Raw genomic sequence first — 12299 nt, forward strand, 5'->3', positions numbered from 1 at the left:
ATGTGAAATCTCATATAACTAATACTTAATAAATATTATCCATTCATGACGTAGATAAAAATGAAAAAAATGAATTAAAAAATAAAAAAATTTAATGTCAATATGTGTGGGTAAATTTTTTAAAGCGAAAAAAATATTTATATCCCTAACTTCATTTTATTATTATAAATTTACATTTATAAATTAAAATAATATCAATATTAACTCGTGACAACAAATTAATTTAATATGTTATTAATATTATAAATAATCCCAAGTTAATTCCGGAAAAGACCTACGAAGTTTCTTTCACCTTTCCGGGGTTTTCATTTTCATCAATTCTCTTTTCCCTCCACACTCCCACTCTGCACTCCCACCCTCCGCCCCTCCAGCCTTCTTCTCTCAGACTCAAATAACTAAATCAAACCCAAAATAATTAAACCGGGTAACTCTCCCTTTCTTGTTTTTTTTTTTTCACAAAATTATATTTCTTTTGCAATTATAGCTGCTAATTTCTTCCGTTTGTTATTTCTAGGTTTCCGTTACTGTTAAAATACTTGTTCTAACTTTTCTGGTTTCAAAAATCTTTTGGCGGCTTCCAATCCAATCTCTGCTCTCTTTTTCGGGTTTTCTTTTATGTTTTATATATTTATTTATTTTTCCTTCGGATCTGCTATATTTAAGGGAATATCTAAACTGTTATGTTGATTTTGATGCTAAAAATTTGTCTTCCTTTTATCCTATTTTTATGTTTAAAATATTAAAAATAAAACACTTCTTTACTACTTTAGATCTTGGTTTTTCATTATGATTAGTATTTTCTATTTATTGCATCATTTATTTTGATTCAATTCTCTGAAAAACCACTGTACCAAATAACAAATGGCCGCTGCTATTTTTCAGATTTTCTTTCTTTTTAGTGTCTTTTTTTAGGTAAATTGTTGGAAGAGAAATACCATTGGGTTTTTTCTTTTAATATTTTGGTTTTGCAATGTTAATGAATTTGTTGCAAGGATTCAAATTTTAAACTTAAAATTCCCCCAAAGGGAAGTTTTAAGCTTTTTTTTTTTGGGTAAATAAATGACAATCAATCGTTGAAATTTAAATTCAATGGGATTTTGATTTTTTTTTTTTGGTCTTTTTGGGACATTTATTCTTTTTTATTCTATTACTTATAATATATTATTATTGTTGAAAGAAACGGATTTAGAGTTTGGTTTGCTATGAATTTCTTATTTCCTAATTGTTCATTTGTATGTGAAAATATACACATGGATGCATGTATATGACTTGCTTTTCCAAATTTGCAGGAAGTTTCCGATCAATATTGCACTTTTCTTTTAGGGAATCAGTTGAACTATGTGAAAGTTAATATTGCACACATGTTTTCTTGTTGTAATGTCTTTGCATTACTCTATTCTCATGTCTTTATTTTAATATCTACTGAGGCTATTAAGTATTTGTGTCGCAATTCTTTAGGTTCTGTAATGGATTCCAGTACAAATTCACAACGCAGGCCATTCTTGATTAAACTATGGCCCCCTAGTGAAAGCACTCGGCAGGTACTCGTGCAACGCTTGACAAACAATCTCACCTGTAATTCTATCTTTACCCAGAAGTATGGGGCTCTTAACAAAGAAGAAGCTGAGGAGAATGCTAAGAAAATTGAGGACGTAGCTTTTAACATAGCTAATGAACAGTATGATCGGGAGCCTGATGGTGATGGTGGTGCTGCAGTGCAGCTTTATGCCAAGGAATGTAGTAAACTTTTGTTGGAAGTTCTTAAAAGAGGGCCTGCAGCAAAGGAGGAGAAGGAGTTGGCATCTGAGAAAGATGCTTCCTCTGAAACCTTCTTTGATATATCTAAAGGCCAACGGGCTTTTATTGAGGCAGAAGAGGCTGAGAGTCTTCTAAGGCCATTAAAAGAACCAAGAAATTGTTACACCAAGATATGCTTTAGTAATAGAAGCTTTGGTTTAGGAGCAGCTCGTGTTGCCGAGCCCATTTTGGTTTCCCTCAAGAATCATTTGAAAGAAGCTGATTTGTCAGACTTTATTGCCGGAAGACCAGAGGCAGAGGCCCTTGAAGTTATGAAAATATTCTCAGCTGCCTTGGAGGGTAGTGTTTTGAAGTCTCTTAACCTCTCAGACAATGCCTTAGGTGAGAAGGGTGTTAGGGCTTTTGGTGCTCTTCTGAAATCACAGAGATGCTTAGAGGAGCTTTACTTAATGAACGATGGTATTTCGGAGGAAGCTGCCAGAGCCATCAGTGAATTGATTCCCTCTACTGAGAAGTTGAAGGTCCTTCACTTTCATAATAATATGACAGGAGATGAGGGTGCACTTGCAATTTCTGATGTTGTGAAGCACTCTCTTGTTTTGGAGGATTTTCGATGCTCCTCTACAAGGGTTGGTTCTGAAGGAGGAGTTGCCTTATCAGAATCCCTCAAGTCTTGCACCCATTTAAAGAAGCTTGACCTGCGGGACAACATGTTTGGTGTAGAAGCTGGAGTTGCTCTGAGTAAAGCTCTCTCAAAACATTTGGATCTGGTTGAGATTTACTTGAGTTGTCTCAACTTGGAAAATGAGGGTGCTATTGCTATAGCCAATGCTCTAAAGGAATCGGCCCCTTCTCTTGAAGTTCTGGAAATGGCTGGAAATGACTTAACGGCTGATGCTGCTCCTAGTATAGCTGTTTGTATAGCAGCAAAGCAGCATCTAACAAAGTTGAACTTGGCTGAGAACGAACTCAAGGATGAAGGTACTATCCAAATAAGTAAGGCTTTGGAAGAAGGGCACACCCTTTTAAAGGAAGTTGATATGAGCACCAATTTTATTAGAAGGGCTGGGGCTCGACATTTGGCTCAAGTAGTTGTTCAGAAACCTGGGTTTACTTTGTTAAACATCAATGGAAATATCATGTCTGATGATGGTATTGATGAGTTGAAGGAAATATTCAAGAAGTCTCCTGACATGCTTGGTTCCTTGGATGAGAATGATCCTGAAGGAGGAGATGATGATGAAGACTCTGGAGACGGTGAAGCTAATGAGGATGAATTGGAAACTAAAATGAAAAATCTTCAAGTTAGCCAAGAGGAATAGATTTCTCTCTTTTACTCTTTAATTTATAAAATACCTCAGCTTTTGATGCTTTAGAAACCTTCGGAACATTAATAATTTGTAGAATTCATAGCTCAGTTGAATTTTACCGAGCAGGGCAGTGGCTATTACTAGCAAATAGCCAACGGATGTCTTATAGCAGGTTAGCTTCTGTAGGATTGTTGTTATCGATTTTGTTTCGTTAGGGTATGTTTTGAACTTCTAAACTTGGAAGTCTTTTAATTGTGATAGCCGTTATGCCATTATGTAATGTTTCTTGGTGGTGTATTGTCCTCCTAACGCTGCTAATGATGCTTGACATCTATTCTGTTCTTAAATGCTGATGTTTTATTTTTCATTAGTTGGAGCTCCAAACATAATATTGAGTACGAAAGAGTACATAGTTTAAAATAGCACATAAATACTCAACGAATTCGTAAAATAAAAAGGATAAATGTGAATTTTATCACTCTATTATGGGTCAATAATGAAAATTTTTTATTATATTATGGGTCATAATGGATTTTGTCACTTTATAATTCGCCGTTCTACTCTTATTCTTGTTAAATTTTATCCTTATAATTTTTAATTTTGTTGATTTTTTAACATAAAATAATGAAAATGATGGATTAACCACTTTAATGAACAATGTATTTTAGGAAATATGCTAATTTACTGCTTTTTGTCCAAAAATCGAAGAAAATTTGTAAGTACAACTGCAAAATCTTCCATTTCTATTAAATATTTCCTAAAATATTCTGATTTCCTTTTTTTATTTAATAATTAACAAAATAGAAAATATCGTGGTAAAATTCAATAAAACTAATGTACACTAACAAAATTCAATAGTGACCTATAATGCTCTTTTATCACAAAAGAATAAATGGGCTGAACGGGGTTAATTCTATGGGCAAAAAAAGGAGGCGGGGGTTGGCTCTTGATAGCAAAAGAGAAGAGTCGTAAGTGTTATAGTATAATCAAGGCAACTATACTAATTAATTCAAAGACACAATTGTCACATCGTTTTACGTCATTGTCTATTGCTTTGCTTTTTTTTTTTTTCAACCATATGAAAAACCCTTGTTATGGTCATTGTAGATCTTGTAAGAGTAAGACCATCTTAATGAATTTTGAAGATTAAAAAAAATTGAGTAAATTTTTAATTTAATATTAAATATTTGGGGTGTCCCTGAGTTTATAATTTAATTATAAACATGTTATTTTATAGAAATAAAAATTAAACTTTATCAATTTATAATAATATAAAATAAAATAAAATGACGCTAAAAGCACGTAACGTTAACTTGGCCAAAGGTGACAATGAAAATTACTAGACATTTATCCAATTTAAAAAATGTTTTAATTTGTTTTGCTTTTTTTCCTACAATTTTTTCTTATAAATGTGAACCAAGAGTTTTTTTTTCCTCTTTGTACTTGAACTAAAAAATGTCAGAAAAAGTTCTCAAACTAAAATTACCCTAATGCAATTTTGTACTTTTATTTATTTATTTGTTGTTGTTTTAGGAAAAATATCAGATCAAACCCCTCATTTTGCTAAATGCTAAATCAAGATCGAAGATTGTTCCAGATTTAATTTTGTCCAGCCAGTAAAAAAAGCAAACAAATAGTAAGAGCAATAGTGTATATATCAGATCAAAGAACCACGATAGTAATGTTTGTCCAACGGTGTGAAGTATACCGTAGGGTTCGACAAAGGCCATGGCGAAGAGCGGAGGCTGAGATCTAGACCCTAAAAGTCGACAAGGGTCTGGCTTGAGACTTGTGGCACCGCTGAAAAAGTTACATTGATTTATTACGGCCGCGATTTCCCAGTCGCCTCACAAACATTATAAAGCCTCTCTCTGAGAAAGGTCGTATCAAATAATATTTTAATTTTTTTAAATGATATATATTGATATTAGTTATTAAATTTTTAAAAAATATAATTATTTTTTGAAAGAGATTAAATATTTATCATATTAAATAATATTTTGATTTTTTAAAATGATATATGCCAATTCAGTTATTGAACTTTAAAAGGTAACATAATTACTTTTTTAAAAAATAATTAAAATACTTATGAATTTTAATTTGAAAAAATAAAATATAGAAAAAAAATATAGTAAAAAGTAAGGAAACCTAACTTTTAAGAATTATTTTATCAATTAATTTTATTTTTATTTAATTAAAAATAATCAAACAACAAAAAATAAGTTAAAATTTACAAAAATATATTTTATATTCACGTATTGATCAAATAAGTTAATTCATCAAAATTTATCGAAATCAATTAAAACTAATAAAAATAATCGATATTATCCGATACAAAATTTAATACGAAAAATTATCCTTAGACATATTGTATTTTTATATAATTGGAGCATGGTGATTGATATCGAAAAGAAATTAACAACATTGCTTGTGGGACCTTCATCGACAGAGATTTAAAGTGAAATGATTTTAGAGTATGATTTCGGCTAAAAATCTTAGTCTCTCCCTTCACCTACTTTTTTCCATTTAAAAAAGTATCAAATTGTTTCAAACGGATAATATTTGTTCTGAATAAAATAATATATTTAGTCTTGAAATAAGTAACACCCCAAATGTTTGTCCTAAATTAAACATTTAATAAAAAAATTAAATCTTTCAAACATAAAAGGTAAAAGAGTGAAGCAATTTTGGGGTTAGAGGTTTTAGTAATACAATAAATGGGTACATTTGAACTTCTGAGAATTGACTAAGCTTGTGTGTAAAAAATAATACATGTTAAAAAACTATAAGATGACTCAATTTTGATAGCAATAGAAGAAAGGAAAAAATGACGCAAATTTGTAAAGAGTTTCTATTTGCTATATCATTATTGTATAAATTTATACACTATTAGTGAATCGGTTGATGACACCTCATTAATATTAAATATTAATTTTTAAAATAAATATAAAAAAATTTACTTTTTTAAAATTTATTCGTTAATAAAATGTCATTATCTCATTCACTTTATTAATAAGATAGTATAATCTAATTCACTAACAGTGTATAGAATTTATACACTGATAGCCATCAAATGTAAATTCATATATAAATACAAAAAATAATAAAAGGCAAAGGAATTATTTGATAGCATCGTACAATACAAATATGTAAAAAAAAAGGGCAATATCAGAAAAGAAAATGTGTGACAAAAAAAATGTATTGATAGCCATAGAGTTTTCCAAAAACATTAAGCATTTTAAGTATATTCTTTAAATTATATTTCAATATAATTCAATCAATGTCATTCAAACAATTTAAATTTAAAAAGACATGTAGATAGAGGCAAAGTCAAGTTTAGAGAAAAAGAGGGTCGATAGTAAATTCAACGGGAGAAGAGGGTAAAATAGTAAATTTCATGGGAAATAGTACTATACATATAAGGGTGTTAAAATTTTTTTGAAAGGCCATGGTCCATGCTTGCCCACTAGCTATGCCTCTATGTGTAAAAGAGCATGTTTCAAGGTTAGCATTACTTGGTTAAAAATTATTGCTAGGTGATCTACTGTCCAATTGTTAAATGGTTAACAATTTAAAAATTGGATGTGCAACCTCAGATTACATACCTTATTTGGTTAGTAATGCACAATAGGATACTTATAAGGAAGGCATGTAAAGCTAGGGGAAGATCTAACTCGTCTAGCTTTCTAAGATGTGAGAACCAAGATGAATCGACTTTGCATCTGTTTAGGAATTGCAAAGATTCATGTATGATGTGGACTTGTTGGCTTCAGGGTTCTACCTTGGAGCAATTTCATTCCTGTCCTTGTAGGATTAGATTATGTCTAATTTATTTAAGAATAATGTTTTAGTTGATGGGATTCCTTGGCTTGTTGTACTTGCATTTGGTTGTTGGCATGTCTAAAAATAGAGGAATAAATGTGTTTTTGAGGAGTTTTTCTTGGCTTATTTATGTTTTCAATATTGTTATGGATAGGCTTAGAGAGTTTACTTGTTTTTGGGTTTCCCAAGGCTTTACTTATGTTAAGCAAGTTTCTCTTATTGCTTAGAAACCTCCTTTAGCTACCTCTATTAAAATTAATGTGGATGGTTCTGCTCTATCTAATTCAGGTTAGTTGACTATAAAAGGTATTACAAGAGATTGTAATGGATATTGTACTTGGATTTTTTAGGAAAATTAGACATGGTTCGATACTCCAAGCTGAACTATATGCTATGTGGATAGGAATATTACTTGGTTGGAATAAAGGTTTTCAAAGATTGATTATTAAATTTAACTCATTGTTGGCAGTGAAAAAGATTACAAGCACTATCTGTGCGAATGAACCTTTTTATCATTTTTTTGTCAATTTCAACAATTTCTCAATAGAGGTTGGGAATGAAGAATTCAATATATCTTTGGAGAGGCTAATTTTTGTGCTAATTATATAGCTAGCTAGCTTTTTGTTGACTTGAATATCATAATTGATCCACCATTAAGAGTTGTTAACTTTATGCAAGAAGACACATTAGGGTTGTAAGGCCTAAAACCTTAAAATTGAAAGTGGTATCTTCCATTATTTTGTCCAAAAAAAAGAAAGCATCAAGGCTTTTATCTAAACCAATGAAAATTAATACAACATAAATATGGAATAGCCATTGTACATGAATTGGAACAAATATAGAGGTAAAGATTAATAAGCAAAGAAACAAAAGTCAATCAAAATTTCCTTTGTTAATTTTTAAAGCTTGAGAGTTAACATTGTTAAATATATGAATTGTGAATAACAGTAGAAAATACAAACATATCTTAAAAAGGAATGTAAATAAAACTGATCAATTACTAGATTTAGGTTATTATGGCAAGTAAAGTTACATCGACAGACTTATAAAATAAGCAACTAAAGGCTTATACCATTTCTTACAAGATGAGGTTGTTAAATTTTCTTTATTATGCAAATTGAGTCATAACTTTGCTTAGTCTTAATGTTCCAAGTCTTAAAATAATATGTTTTCATAATTTCCTAATTGAAAAGAAGCAAACCTTGATCTATAATAAATTTGTTGAAAGAATTTTTTTATGAAACTTGGTTTTTCTTTCTCTTGATCTCTTAAGTTTTCATATACACTCTAGATGAATTATAATGTATCTATTTATAGGCAGAAAGAGTGAAGTAATTTTTTCTTTCATTTTTAATGACATTTAAGTCATACGTTTTTTCAAGATATGAATTGTAAACAAAATTCTCTTTTGTTTTAATTACATTCATTATTCGTTTCATAAGTAAAAACAAACCTATTTTAATCTTTATTGATAAAAAATATTTTTAACATATAATAATTATTAAACCATTAATATCTTTTAAATAAATAAAAGATATTTACTTAAGTTAGATAATAGCATGTAGGTCATATAATATCTAACGTTTCCCACTTGACTTATGTGAAATTATGAGGAATTATTCAACTCTATAGCTTAATAATAAATCAAATTGTGCATAATATAAGTTAAGTTATTTCTTAAATTGATCAAATCATAAATCATCATTAAGCAAAAATTAATAAGGATCATAGTGACCATATGTCTTTAGCTCAGCATAGTCCCTTTCATGTATCACAATATTAGTTTTATACTTAGCATGATTTGTAATGAGAGATATCATAATCTTTGAACAATAATGTCTTTGTTAGAGACAAATTCTATTCATATTCTCATAATTTTTATCATGTATATATACTAACATAATGGATCATGATGCATTAATGTACAAAAAAGAATACTTAAAAGAGCTTAAAGTGTCAAATATTTAAAGAACATAAAACTTTACCATAATGTCAACAATGGTTTTCAATATTACTCATTCTTTTGACATATTCATTAAATGCCTTTGGTGACAAACCTTTTATTAACGGATGCACAACCATAAGATTTGTGCTAATATGTTTTATTAACATCCTTTGTTTTTGAACTTTTTATTTAACGACAAAGTATTTCAATTACATGTGTTTAACACCCTTGAAATACTTGTCATTTTTAGAAAAGAAGGTTGTTGTGGTACTAGCACAATAAATTTTCAACGACTTGACAATACTGTCGACAATTACAAGTCTTGAAATAAAATTTCATAGCCATAAACTATGAATAGTAACCTCAAAGCATGCCATAAACTCAACTTCCTTATGGATACAGTAATGGAAGACTGTTTCACACATTTTTAGGAGATCACTCCACTAGCAAAAAGAAACAAATAGCCAAATATAAATTTTTTGGTATCCACACACCTAACAAAATCTAAATTTGAATACTTTATAAGAGAGCATGTAATATTTTGTTTATTGCAAGTATCTCAATACTTTTCTTTCAGATTAGACCAACATTTGCAAAGCACTTTTTCATTGTAAATCTCTCTAAACTCTGTTAGTATATGTTTAATGAGATAACCTGAACAATCACTTTGATCTTTTATAGAATATTTCAATTTCAATCATGTAGGATGTCTCACCCATATTTTTCATTTCAAAATTCTCAAAGAGAAATTTCTTGGTCTTATATAATAAGCCCATATTATTATAGCAAGCAAAATGTCACTAACATACAAATAAAAAATATAAACTAACTCTCACTGGCATTCAGATATATACACTGACTAATGGTGTTTTTCTTAACTCCAAAGGAAATGATATTGTCAGAAAACGTGTTTAAGTCCATATATTGACTTCCTAAGTTTACACACTATTCCTTTCTTTTATTTGAAAAACCCTCAAGTTGTTCCATACAAACTTCTTCATCTAAATTCCTATTAAAAAAATAATTTTCTTATCCATTTGATGTAGCTTTAGGCCATAATGGCAACTATTGCCATAATAATTCTAAATGAGTTCTTTTTCGAAACTGGAGAAAAGTTCTCTTTATAGTCATGCCATTTTTTTAAGTAAAACCATTGGCAACAAGTGTAGTCTTGTATCATTCAACATTGCCATTAGAGTCATGTTTGGTCTTAAAGACACATTTACATTTAACTTTTTGACAACTTTGAGATAATTCAACAAGATCTTAGACATTATTATGATCCATTGGTTTCAATCTTCTTTCAAAGCATCTAATTATTTAGTAGAGTTAGTATTTTTTATAGCTCATGAAAACTAAACTGGGTTTTTACCAATTTCTATGTCAAATTCTAATTCTTGTAAATAAACCATATATTCATTAGAAATAGCAAATCTCTTTTGCCTTTGAGACCATCATAATGTTATTTCATATGGTTTATTCACTTTGAGACCATCATAATGCTATTTCATATGGTTCATCCACTGTAGGTTTATTGGCAAAAATTTCATTAGAGGGTGCTTGGTCATTTATTTGTTGTTCTTGTAATTATTAAATTGTTCAACAATTATAAGAACAACAATTTGAGAAGAAGTTATAGATAAAGGAGTTTGTGCCTAACTTCTTGAAATTTCACTTTATGTGGTTCTACGCTCTTATTAATTTCACTATTTTCAATAAACCTAGCTTTTTTAGTTTCAATAATTCTTATACTATAGTTAGGATAGTAAAATCTATACCCTTTAGATATTTTTGGATAACCAATGAAAAAACCACTGGTTGTTCTTAACCTTAGTTTTTTCTCATGTGGATTATAAACTCTTACTTATTTTGGGCAATTGCAAACATGCAAGTGCCTTAAACTTGGTTTCTTTTTTGTCTATAATTCAAAAAGAGTCTTTGAAATTGCCTTACTAGGAACCTTATTTAACAAATGCATGACGGTTTTCAAAGCATGCATCCACAAAGATAAAAGGATAAAGTAGAATTACTTAACATACTCTTAACTATATCCATTAAAGTATGGTTACAAGTTTTTGCAATACCATTTTATTACGTGTAATTGGTATTGTGTATTGCACACGTATGCCATGCTTTTCAAGGAATTTAGCAAATGGACATTGTCTATTTTCATCATATCTTTCATAATATTCACCACCTCTATTAGTCTGACATTTTTCACCTTATTGTCTTATTCTTTTTCAACCTCATTAATAAATATCTCTAAGATGTAACTGATTGACATTTTTCATGCAACAAGTAGACATATCCTTCATGTCAAAAATCATAATAAATATGATAAAATAATCCTTTTTCACCAAAAGATGAAACATTAAAAGGTGCACATATATTAGTGTGTATAATCTTAAAGAGTTATGAGCTTCTTATGACTGTAAACACATAATTTTGTCCAAGCATGTCCTAGTCAATTTTGATACTTTAAAATCAAGCTCGGGTCTTTTTTAAGAAGTTATGTGTTACAAGTATTATAAGTTTTTTGAATAAGTGGATTTTGGGCTTAACAATAAAAATATTGTGAAAGTTAAAGTAAAGTTAAAAGTCAACTTAGTCAAATTTGGTCAAATTCACATTTTTAAGACAAAAAAATCAAAGGGAAAGTTTTGAAATTGTTGAGACCAAGAAAGATGATTAATGAATATGAAAAGACTTTAGAAAACCTCTAGTCAATTTTTTGGTCAAATTAGGTTTGAAAGAGTCAAACCCAAGCCACTTTTGATTAAATTTGGTTAAATCCAAGTCAATTTGATCAAACTTAGCCAAACCATGAGATTTTGAAAGAACTTAATTGCAAAACCTCAGATTTGATCAAAACTTATGTTTTTAACCAAAATACTTCTAGATCAATTTTGATCAAAGTTGGTCAAACTCAGGTTAATTTGGTAAAACTTAGTCAAACTAAAGGATTTTGGGGAAAGTTAAAGGAAAAGCTCTAAATATGATCAAAACTTGAATTTCAAACCAAAATATCCTTTGATTAAACTTGGGTCAAACTTAAGTCAACTCTCAGACATTGTATTGATTGGGACTATTAAGGCTTAGAATTAATAAAATTTTGATTTGAAGACTCAAAAATCATATTTTGACTCCAACAACATTACAAAAGTACAAAAAAAAAAAAAAAAAAGGCTTTAAGGGCATTCCTAGAAACATGGTTGAAATGAGGTTGCATTTTGGGTGTGGGTGTAAATTTAGGTTTCGAGACATTCATTATCATTATTCGACATAATAAATCAAAAGGACATCCACTACAAGAAACTGTCATATAATGACACTCAAAATATTGTCGATAAAAAAATTGTAAGTATAATGCAATAAATCCTATACCAATAGTTAAAATGTGTATTCAGATGAACTTTTATCCATCAGTAAAAACCTTACTGGTATAGACCTATATTGATGGTTTT

The 12299-nt window shown here is 29.5% G+C and overlaps 1 pseudogene across 1 annotated transcript; it reads left to right on the forward strand.

Moving 5' to 3' along the window:
- Positions 1-278: 278 nt before the first annotated feature.
- LOC111280142 (RAN GTPase-activating protein 2 pseudogene) lies at positions 279-3435 on the forward strand (annotated as a pseudogene). Its single transcript, XR_016334830.1, has 2 exons — positions 279-424; positions 1459-3435. The product of XR_016334830.1 is annotated as an RAN GTPase-activating protein 2 pseudogene (transcript).
- Positions 3436-12299: the final 8864 nt, after the last annotated feature.

This window comes from Durio zibethinus, chromosome 27, assembly GCF_047325235.1.
Source record: "Durio zibethinus cultivar Kanyao isolate XHJ-2024 chromosome 27, ASM4732523v1, whole genome shotgun sequence".
NCBI classification, from domain to species: Eukaryota; Viridiplantae; Streptophyta; class Magnoliopsida; order Malvales; family Malvaceae; genus Durio; species Durio zibethinus.